Source organism: Sebastes umbrosus, chromosome 14 (genome assembly GCF_015220745.1).
Source record: "Sebastes umbrosus isolate fSebUmb1 chromosome 14, fSebUmb1.pri, whole genome shotgun sequence".
Taxonomy (NCBI): domain Eukaryota; kingdom Metazoa; phylum Chordata; class Actinopteri; order Perciformes; family Sebastidae; genus Sebastes; species Sebastes umbrosus.
In genome coordinates this window covers 7531347-7543825 of record NC_051282.1, presented here as the reverse complement: position 1 = coordinate 7543825, position 12479 = coordinate 7531347, and the positions used below count along the sequence as shown (strand labels likewise).

At 41.4% G+C, this 12479-nt stretch overlaps 1 protein-coding gene across 9 annotated transcripts in view; it reads right to left on the bottom strand.

The window, feature by feature from the left end:
* The window catches only part of cacna1ha (calcium channel, voltage-dependent, T type, alpha 1H subunit a), a 144800-nt gene that overhangs the window by 100767 nt on the left and 31554 nt on the right, over positions 1–12479 (bottom strand). The gene's annotated exons all lie outside the window — the stretch shown is intronic.

Genomic DNA, 12479 nt, shown 5'->3' with positions numbered 1-12479 from the left:
CCTGACACAATAAAGTGAATTAGACTGTAAAATGGTAGGTTGCTGCAAAAAAAAAATCATGTATAGCCAGTTCTATGATGGCATCTGTTATTTCTCACCATTTATTCGCCTCGCCTCAAATGCAAATCTAATCATCTTCTTAGCAAAAAGAAAGAGCAGCACTGCAAATGAGAGCAGCGTTGCTCCACGTGGGCAGTGGTGCGTATCTGTGTGACTCACTGTCATCGCAAGAAAAACATGGAGACTTTTCCTCTTAAAAGAGCTGACCAGTAGATTATTAAGGTTTCTACTTTTCAGTATTAAAAAACTTTTGAATAATTAGCACTCTGAAAGTGCACATATTTAATCTATTCATACATTTCCCTGGACTTTGGAGACAAAGTAGCTCAAAACGGAAAAGAAAAATCAGTTGATAGTATTGATAGTGAACCTGTGTGTGATCCTCCTCTCTAACCTGACTGGGTAACCTCCAACATTCAAGCCACTTTACCAGAGAAGGAGATGCGGAGCCATGCATGACGGACAACACGCCCGGCCAGAGGTCCTCAACCTTTTCACAGCACAGCCACAGGAGAGTGGGCAGGAGATATTTCACAGTGTTTTATTATTAGCTGAGACAGCGAGAGACACGGGAGACTGGCTTTGGTGGGACTTGATCCAAGAAAGGAGAGCTTTATCCAAACTCTCCTCGCAGCATGAAAACAACACTCAATGTAAACAAAGAAGGGAACGAATATCTTAATCTGTCGCTGCTCCAAAACATGGATTTTATCACATTAACGGGTGACAGCTTAAGTTACAACAGCTGAAGCATCCTGTTATACAGTATATATATATAAAAGAGTGTGTGTGTGGGGGGGGAGGTACTCTCAACAGTAACTCAGGGTCAGTGAAAACAAGTGATTCCATATCTCACCATCTCTTATTGCTCGTTGGCCCGACAGTGATCAGTAAACAATAGTAAAACTGTATTTACTGTAACCACGGCAACAAGGGGGGACGCACAGGTTCTCACAGGAAGTACAGGGGTTAATATTAACTAGTGTAAATACGCTACGCAGGCAGCATTTAGAGTTTAAAGTGCTCATGTGTCATTCAGTGCGTTATACCTCGTGCACTGTCTGAGTTCACATTCAGAGCGAGACGTTTAAATGCAACTTCACAAACATCCCGACATGTTAACAAACTGACTATAAGCCTACTGACAATTACCATGGAAACAGAGCTTGCATGGATCACAAGAATGAACAGAAAAGGAGGGAAATACATTTCAGTATCAAGAGCTTCAAATTTGTTCTTCTTTGCTTATTACGAATGAAGATGCATGCACATTATTTCCTATGAAAACATCCTGTTTATAGTCAGTGACTCAGGAAATTCAAGAATAACGGAGTATCTCAGATGATACCGGCTGTGTACTGCATGTAAATGTGTTATGTAATTAAATACAATTCACCAGAGCAGGAACTTAGTCCGGTCTTTTCATGAAAACATCACAGACATTTAGTTATTTATGTTTGTTTCCCATTATACATGTGTAATACCTCTGTATTTTTAGCAATAGATTTATTGTGTTTATTATATTTTTTCTTTGTTTTGTATATTGGACCCAGATGTTTTATCTTTTTGTGTCAATAAAAGAACTAACTGTATTAAATAGGCCATACATCGTGCACGTGTGTGCGCGTGTGTTTAATAGCCCACAGCTGGAGGATTAGCAGTGTAAACATGATTAGTCCACAGTACAGTACAACAACTGATCATTGGCCCAAGTGGTGGACACACACACACACACACACGCACACGCACACGCACACGCACACGCACACGCACACACACTGCACCCATAATCAAATATTAGCCCAAACATAAATAATTTCCATGGAAACAGCTACAAGGTACAAGCTGTCATCTCCAGCAGCAGAGCAGTTCTCTGCCACTCTGCATGGTGCACACACACACACACGCACGCACACACACACTTGCTACAATAATAACAAATTATTGTTGAGGGAAAAAAAGGTCAAAAACAGCAGAGGTGACTGTTCAAACCTAAATTGTTTGCACACACAAAGATATAAACTGCAATGACAATAAAATGTCTGAAAACATTTTCTCCTCTACTGTTTTTTTTCTTCCTCTCCTCACATTCCTCCTCCGTCCATCTCTCAACCCTTTGTGCCTCCTTCCTCTCCTTTTTCTAATCTATTTCTTCCGTACTTTGTACCATTCTTCACCCTTCTCTCCCGTTGTCCCCAAGTTCTTCCCCTCCAACATCAGAGCTAAACAAGCAAGGTATAGTGTTTCCTCCCGCAAGAGACGAGTGCAGTGAAGCTTTGGTGTGGCAAATAGAAAGTGACAATACATTCATTACTTATTCCCACACTCTTCTTTCCTCTCACTCCGGCTCCAACACACACACACACACCCACACCCACCCACACACACACACACACACACACACAGTCCACCTCTTGTACATACTGTCAACAAGCTCCCTCATCAAGGGCAGCAGGGAAATGTGGACCATTTTACCAGGTTTCTTAATCAACTAAGACCAATCTTCGACATCACACGAGTGCCTATATGCATAAAACCACTGTAACAAACAGACAGCCTTCTACACGGCAAAAAATGGAGGACAATCAAACTCAAGATTGGTTCACCAAATGTTATTTTGTTGCAGTACTGTGTGAGTGCAGAGCTAAATCAGTGTCTGCCTGTGTTTTCCAACGTGCCACAGACCCCAGAAAGTGCGCCGGGCATTGAAGCAGATTTTTGTAGTGGCCAAACGGTGGAACTACAACTTCCGTGTCTGTCACGTGATGCCATTGGGCCCAAAAATACTTTTTCCCATAGACTTACATCGGAAAAGAGACGTCTGTAAATCAGTGGATCTTTTTTTTTTCAGGTAAATCCCAGTAGGAACACTTGAATAGCCCTCATTCAAATCATTAGGTCCTAAAAGTTGTAAATAGACGAATCCAGAGTTTTTTCCTTTCCTACGTTCGTGTGAATGAGACCCAGACTGTAGTGACGGCTAGGAGGCGGAGTTAAAGGAAACGCTACTGCACCTGCTCCATGGGCCGAGTGAATGTGAAAGATCACCGAAAGATCCAGGTACTTTATCACTCTGCAGTCGAGCCATTTTGGCTTCATGCACCACTGAGCAACTCTCATAGGAATGAACTGGAACCCACCTCCAACGGTGTATCCAGTACTCTTTATACATCCATGGTCTTGACAGCTACCATGTCTTTAGGTTCCAAATGGACATTAGCAAACACATCATCATATAATCTACATGCAGCATATTCATAAACTGTATTTGTAAATGTAACTTTTTGACCAAAAAAGACCCACATGGACCTCATTCGACCCAAAACACATCTGACTCTAGTTTATACTTAATTCCCCAGATGAGTGTTTCCTCTGGCAGTCTTAAAAGTGCTCTCTTTATTCTCTCCTGTGTTATGCAACCACGGATTCTTGCACTGCTGAAGTGCTGTTGAGTGACGGAGCTATTTGCATAACAAAAAATATGCAAATGAAATTCACAAGCGAAGCAGTTTCCCCCCTAAATTAAAGGCAGAAGACATGGCGCTCAGCTGTCAGTGGGAAATGACCTGGTGACCAACTGAAAGAAATACCTTTTTTGGTTTTCACTACGCTTGTTTTGTTTGACAATAGAGAGTCTATGAAAGCTTTCATTTTTACGGCAATTTTGTGCACCGATACAAACAATTTCATGTCAGACATGTGAGGCAGGTTGCTTCAATATTGTAGACTGCTCTGCCTCTGAGAGGAGAGGAGACAACACCAAATTGCACTGCTGCACCAAATCTGTCTAGCATCCAGTAAAACACACTGGTAGTGTGAGAGTGTTACTGCATGCATATCTGTGTCTGTTATATATGTGTTGACGTCCATGCACACACATACGGTATCTACGTACGTGCTGTTTGGTTGACAAAGAAAGAGTGACTAAGAGGCAGGTAAATGTCATTGATTTCGTAGCCGACTGCGTCTCCAGTTGCAGGTTTCCATAGAAACAGATAAAGTATGTACAGTAGCCTCTCTATCTGTGTGAATGAGCCATACCATAATACTCCAAACTGGTGTGGGTGGACAGGCACCACAGACTGCAGGAGTCTTTTCACAGCGGAGCACAGAGCTCCGTCTGCATCCTGCTGCTTTCAGGCGACAGGAACAGATTCTTCCCAAAGACATTATTTTTTTAGTATGTGGTTCAAGCTGCATAGAGGAGACCTTCACTGTCTACGCTCAGTATGTTCTTCTATTTCATGATTAGAAATAGAAGTGTTTTTCTGACAAAACTGTACTTTTCAATGGGGGGAAAAGGATATTGAAACAGCATTTTGACCATCATACAACATTCTTAACTTTCCACAGAGTGATCCAATTCAGTCATTCACTGAGGCTGTTGGTGTTACTATACTCTCTTTTCATGTAGATGTGAGACAACAGCAACAGAAAGACACATCACATAGACTAGTGATTCTAAAAGTGGGGCCCGGGTACCCACAGGGGTCCTTGGCAAAAATTGTGCCGTATCATTAAAAAGTGCATTTCTACAGATGGGGACCGTTTGTGCCAATACAGCAAGCATATTGTGTCCATTACTCCAACCCACGTTAGCTCTGAGCCAATAGAAACTCTGACATGATTATGACACATCACGCCAATCTGTCATGAATCAGTCACTTCACTCAGCGAGCCCAACGAGCGTGTATTTCTGTTTATTACTATGAGACAGGTCTGAAGTATCTAGGTTGAAAAATTTGAAAATACAAATAGTTACAATGGCATCTAAGAGTACAAATTTACATGTACTAAAGAATGAGTCCTTGCTACAGCGGCCGTAGAGTACAAATTTTAGTAAGCATATGCTTAATCGGTGCACTGTAACTATCCTAAAATGTTCTCCCCTGTAAGGGGTCTCTGGCCCCAAAAAGTTTGAGAACCCCTGACATACAGCACCTGTACTGTGTGGTCAGCTAAAAATGCATGAGCGAATATATTAGGATCGTTTTATATATATATATATATATATATCAGTCGTTACTAGTAGTTGGAGAATACAGTTATTGTTTACTTTGGGATGTATTGAAAGTAATAATAAAAAAAAAAGATAAAATAACACCACTCACATACTTTAATTTAGACTAAATGTTTATGTCTCTGGTTCAGTAGCACAACCCGATCTCATGGGAGGGTGGGTGTATAAATAGCACGACATTACAAAGACATTCCGCGTGTCATGTGATGTCGCAGTTTAGCCTTTTTGCGTGTTGCGTTCGTTTCACGCATCGAAACTACGGTCACGGCCGCAGTTATGGCGTTCTTCTTGCACGCGAAATAACTTGCGATCCCCGTGTTAGTCATACGCCACATAGTGGGATCGGGCTGAGTAACAACATGTAGTGGCGGGTTCACTACTGAACTACGTCTGAACCAAGCAAGGCTTCCTATAACCATTACACTGCTGTCTGAGGAGATATAAAATGTAATTGTTTATTTTTATTATTATTATCATTATTATTAAAGACTAATTAAAGAAGCAAAATCAGCCACTTAAAATCAAGCAGCAATGCCTAAATAACATTAACTTCCATATGCACACTGGCTTGAGATGCTTCTTTAAGTGGTTATTAAACATTAAGAGATTCACTTACAGCACTCAAGTGAAAGGCGAACCTCTCGCTGCCTCTAGAAAGTTTATATGCATCTCCGCTAACTCTTTAAACAGAAAGAGTCCCTTCAATAGACACTAGTGGTGCAGAACAGATATAACCAATAAATCAAGTCTTGGTTCTGTTCCCAAGAAACTCTGCAGACAGACAGCAATTACTCTCCAGTTTGGAATCATAACAAAAAAGAAACGAGGGCAAACCGCAGTGATGCTGTAAGTGATCTAATGTTTCCGTGTATTCTCTGATTGGTAGCACCATGCTTATCTATAAATCTATGTATAAACTATTCAAATCCCCATGATGACGAGTTTTCCAGAAAACTAGCTACTTGTGAGCCCATGTGACTTCTGGCAAAGAGACCTTGCCTGCTTGTAGCTTGGCAGCGTGAACCTAAATAAACCCGCTGCAAAATGCAATAAAGTAAACTCTTCTGCTCCGGTGTTGAAGAAAAGAAAACACACTGTTGGTGTGAAGATGTGAATCCTTCCAGACGCCATACAGTGCTATACAGTGCTATTCCAACACTGAGATGTATGCAGCCCGGTGCAGTGCAGGATATTTCAGCCCTCGGGGAAGCTAATTGACCATAAAAGCCTCCCTTGACTAAGGCTGTGTTGACCGGAGGACTTGAATTAATCTTTGACCTGTGCGCTGCGATGTGCTCAGCAGGGGAATGTGTGGGCGGACATAATTTTTCAAACACTGATTCACTCTCCTGTCATCCTGATGTTTACAGGCACACACACACCTTGTGTTTATCTTATCATCACACTGACGACTCTCCGCTGCAGTCTTCAAAAAGTCTAACCCATACTTGATCCCCCTCCTCATGCTATCAAGATTTTAAGTCCACCCTATTAACATTAAGCCAATTTTGATCCAGTCTGGGATCTCCTGCTTAAACTCAAATCCGAACTAGATAATAAATGCCAATGCAACTGACCCTGCTTTGCTTCACTGTCCTCACACAAACTCTGCTCACTGCAAAGGCATAAATATGGTAAGAGAGTACACACACACAGAGACACTTTAGACACATTTGAGATCATTTCCAGATCTCCCACAGTGTATTTCTCTCCTCTCTCTCACATTTCTTTGTTATACATTCTCTGCAGTTTTGTCTGCGTACTCTGGCACATTAGATATGAAATAATGTCTTCACTATGAGGTTAAAGTGACAACTTTCAGCTTTAATTTGAGAATTCATATCCACATCAGAACAACCTTTGTACTATATGTAGGAATTATAGCCGTTTTTATATTTTTATAGTTTTCATAGTCGCCCAATTTGAGCTTTTGGTGGTGATACAAATGTTACCAACACAGTGCTTTTTTTCTAGGGCGGCCCTCTCTTAGTCAATTAGTCGTCTAATCAGTTGTTTTGGTCTTAGTCGACTAAGATTTCTTTAGTCAATTAGTCGTTTTTTATGCTTTTTTTCATGCTGAATTACTTATATTACTTATCTAAGGAAGTTATGAGCACATCTCTGATAAACACAAGATTTAAAGTGGTGCTTTTGTGTGATTCTTTATGGAGAAACTCAGTTTTACAGATCTGTCGATTAAATCAACTAATCTATGAGTCGACAAAATCGGGGCTGGTTCAGACTACACAACATCAGCCCGATTATAGCCCGACTCGGTCGTCGTAGGGTGTTGGAACCACAATGTAAATGACAACTGTAAACAATGGCGAAGCGAAAGAAGGAACGATGTTGGTGCTGTGACGTGGAATTGTGAAATGGAGGACAGATTTGTGGAGCTATGGCAACAACACCGCAGCCTTTTTGATGTTTCTCTGACGGACTACCACGGCAGAATGAAAAAAGGAAAAAAACTGGCCTGAAATAGCACTCCAGCAACCTGGTGAGTAAGCTACTGCCATTAGCATCCAGCTGCCTTCCTGATGACATCACCAATGTCATGAAAGAGGACCAGCAATGATTGTTCAGGGTCGATGATATCTCTCGGCCAAATCACGACAAGAATCTATGACTCTCAGTCGCCTAATCCGACATAGTGACCATCGTAACCGACAAAAATATTGTGTAGTCTGAACCAAGCATTAGTCAAATAAGAATTTCTTTGGTCACGGCCAGCCCTACTGTTCTCCATACCCTACTTTGCATAATATAAACATGTATTTTCTACAAAATCCTTTGTAAATCAGTTTTCGGTTGTTGCTATGGAAGCATTATGCGTGGTACCAGATGGGTATTGAGGTTTGATAAACATGAGCTGACACTCTGACACTGTATTTTCCCTGGTGATGCTCCTCTGCCAGGCCATCTCCACTTTTTTGATTGTTTCAGGGTCTTTTTGTTTTCAGTCCGGTTTTCAGCGAGTGAAACACATGCTCATTTGGACTGAAGTGTCAAATCTAGAAGAAAAAAAAATATGATTTTTACTTCTCTCTGTATGTTTGGAATCATTGCACGGCTGCATTGCCTGATAGTTGAGGGACTGTGCATAGAAGAGGAATCCTGCTCTGCTACATCAACATGGATGTGAACACTCTCTCCCTTATGGCTGAAAATCAGCCCTTTAACCTCACAGTCAAGGTTTCACTCCCAGTCCATTGTGCCGGAGCCAACACAACACAAATTCTCTACATTTCAGCCATCCCTTTAACTCTTTGTTCTCCTCCTCTCCTGTTTATTTAACCCCTCTTTTTGCCTTTTTATGGTTCTTTTCTTTTTCTCTGCTCCCCAGACAGCCTTCCTCTCCACCGTCTCCTTTCTTCCATCCCTCCTTATCTCCCTCCTCCTGTCTAGATGTCACATGCTTGAGGAAACTGAACAGAACGCTACGGCCCTACTTGACAGCCTCCTACTATATGCGCATAAGTGTGTGTGTGTGTGTGTATATAGAGGGAGATTATTGCCGGTGTGTGCAGTAGAGCATGTCAGTACACAACCACCCCACTCCAACCACAGGCTGGATGATGCCTTTATGCAATTTTTTGGTCATATGGGAATACATACACCTAAACACACAAACATTTAGAGTGGTTCTAGGTGTGTGTATATGGTGTTTTCAGTAGCAGGGTGTGTGTGTGTGGAGACATGAGTCCATTAGCTGGATCACACTTTTTACAAATAGAGCTTAAAAAACAACTTTGATCCAGTTGAATACAACAGGATTAGCCTAAAGCCTTTATACACACAGACACTCACTTTGTTCCTCACACTCTCTTGCTCACACGAACAGTCGAAAAACTGAAGTACTCATCATCCACATAATTAGTCTCTTTTATTTAACCTACACTGAAGGAGTCGGAGCAGTGAACAGTGAATTCTCTGGCTTTGCATTTTTTTCTGGGGTGCAGTTTTTCTCTGCCTGCGACTGTTCGGTGTTTTGGTGACAACAACTCGCTACGCACGCACACCCACATAAACCTCTCCAAATTTATACAAAACCCAAAGAAGAAGAAGAAGTTCGGTGCCAGTCCACATGCCATATTTGGTCCGTACGGGGACTTGAACCGCCAACCCTCCGGTTCCTATGCCAAGCCACATTAGAACTACTCCTGTTTTTCCACAAGATACTGTTAGTCCTAAGACATCCTCATCCTTGAAGAGTTATCTCTCGTAAAACATGAAAAACGTCCAATAAAATATAAATCATGTAGCTGATTTTCTGCAGTAAAGATGTTCTGGAGATGTTTTCAATTAGTTTTCGTTTTAATTGGTGACAGAACACATTAAACGAGCTGTCAGAAACTCCTGCAGGTTAAACTGGGTGTTCCAAACACTTTTAGGGCTGACTAACACAAAAAGACATACTATAAACTGACTCGCTAGCCTATAGCAACATTAAGGCTACAAACAACCCACAATGCAACACTTTATGTCAAAAAGATTATCTGATGTTGAGAATACGTAATTGTCAAGCAGTGAAATCAGTGAAATCCAACGATTCTGGATACCAATTTGATACCACGGTAAAAAAACAAAAGTAAAACAATAAATCCCATGTGCTTCAGCATCCACTCCTTTATTACCATTTGCATACTGGTTTATGTTAGGAAATTAAACAGGTCATAATTCCCTCTCTATCATTTATTTTATATTGCTGTGGAAACATCTTCAAACAACTAGATTTCTCACCAAAAACAACATTTTACATGATTACATTTGAACACATCATGATAACGGTAGAGTTTACCTTACCCAATAAACATTTCTACTGAATAGAGCTTGAATGCATCGTAATGGCACCTCCTGTTTACAATAGCTGTTGGCCCCCCCTGCAGGATTGTGATGCTAACCGGCAGCTGAAGTTAACAAGCTCTCATCCACTGATTTGTTGTTCACAATGTAGCATTATCAGGGGAAAAATAGGGTGCGTCCCCTGGATGCTTTGATAGTGAGTTTACTACATCCCAAACACATTTTCTATCGCCCCTGGGATGACAGGACTCTGTTAGTCTTGAGCCCTGACAACACCTATAGTACCTGCGGTACTTTAGGAAAACAAATACCGTCACGTTTTTCAGAATTTTGGCATCGACTTGGTACTGAAATATCGTCTCTCTTGACATTCCTAGTCTAGTCGTCACTTTTCAAAATGTAATTTCCATTAAAAAAACCATTGTATTTAGGTTTGCATTGTTTCTTTCACTTTCATTATGTATTTTTCGAACAAAGTTTAATTGTGATAATGATGCCAGGAAGCCAGGTTGCAGAGATTAACGTCTGATTCTTGCCACCTTCTGTCATCCACCAACAGCTTGCATGTATTAAGGCCTTCATTTTCAGCTGATTAACTCCCTTTACAGCCATCTGAAGGCGGCAGGTCTACCTGCTCCATCTGCACTCTCCAATTTGAGAGGCACACATTGTCGAGGTGCGATCGAGCATGTCGCATCCACCGTGGTGGTTACTGGACTGAATCCTGCCCCAACAGCACCAGGCTGTTGCACACTTGACTGTGACTTCACCAAATTAGTGCCACTTATGTTCACTGCACAAACTATTTCAACCATGCTCTAGTCCTTAACCATATATTCTACATTGCTTTTTTACGTCCTTGACTATTGATAGTTGCTTCAGTGTATTTCTGTGACTTGTTTGCCATCCAAATTTACTTCAGTATGATAACAAAGTTGAAGTTTAAAAAGGTAATTTGTGACATTTCCACATGAATACATGTATAATTTGCTACTTTCCATTATTAATATATCATCAGTGTATACCCAGCTCAGGTAAGCTGTTCTCCACAAGCTCTCTCTCTCTCTCTCTCTCTCTTTTTCACAGGAAGCGATGTGTTTTACAGCAACAATATCAACCTTTTGCATAGAATAAAAAGACAGAGAAGCAAGGTTGTCGTTTCTCTCCCCACGATTTCCCTCCTTCCTTCTCTCCTCCCAGTGAAGTTAAAGGTCAGACCTGTCTCTGCCTTGGAGATAAATCAGCTCCCATCACATCACTGTGGGTACATCTTTTTTTTCCTAAACCAGAACACACACACACACACACATACACACACACACACACACACCTTGATCGGAGTGGCATTCACTGTAGAGTAGCATAAAAACAAGAAACATCGCACTGAACATGATTAAGGGAGTCATTCGCCATAACCTTCCTGGCTCACAGGTACACACACTCACTCGCACAGCTGGTTGTTTAAAGCTGTAGCAGTACAAGGAGTTTTAATGTCACATTTATCTTCTCCGTCACAGGCACTTATTGCTGAATAAACTGGATTGCTTTTTTCCTCTCTCCCTCTCTCTCTCTAAAGTTGATCACTCTCTCCCCGCAGAGTGAAGAATAAAGGACACTCTGCGTTTTATGGAGCCAAAGATTATCTCCGTTCCCATTACTTTAAAAGTTGTGTTGCAGCTTGTGCTGGGGAATCGTTTTGAAACGTAACACGCTTGGCACCGACTGGGGCCGGTTAGCGTCGCAGCAATATACCGCCCTCGTTCCATAAAGAGTGAATAAAAAGGGTTAAGGAGACGAAGATATATGCAGAGACAAACGGAGAGAAATGGAGAGGTTTAATGTGGTTTTGATTGAATAATGGAAGGCAGCATGTTCTCCTCTCTGACTCGCTGAGCACTACAAGAAGCAGATATGGCCCGCTGCGTCCACACTACATTAGCGTGTGAGTGTGTACGTGCACACATGTAGTTTATGGTCAGAAAGAGATGAGGCACAGATTGATGCTCTCTCCTGACGGCGCTCATTCAACCTTCAAAACCCATTAGTTCTCTACTCTCCCTCCGTCTTTCTCTCCGTCGTCTCTCCCTCGTCCTCCTCACCCAACCTCAACTCATCCTTTACAGTGATGTAATTAACATGACTTCCCTCCCTCTGTTGTATTCACCCTAACTGCTCTGCTTCTCTCTTCTTCTATTTCTTCTCCTTCATTTCTGTCCTCTTTTATAGCTTCCCTTTCCTCCTTCACATCTGGACTCCTCCTTCCCATTTCCCCCACTTCTCTCTTCTTTCTCCTTCCTTACTTGACACGTTATTAGATTGAAGTAGATTGTAAGTTACCTTTTTTTTTAATAAGGGCCACTGCTTTTAAAACGTTATATCTTAATGGCTATCAATTATTACCTTGAACAATTTTCCAAAGCACACTGATGTTTTTCAGTGTTAATTATATAAGTGTTATTTTACGGGTCCATTAATTTCTTCAAAATGTCCTTGGACAATTCCTGGAAGTTAGTATGTAATTTGGCACTAAAGATAGGGAACATAGAGGTATAGAACCAGCTTGAGTAAAAGGCGCTCTACGTTACACTGGCAA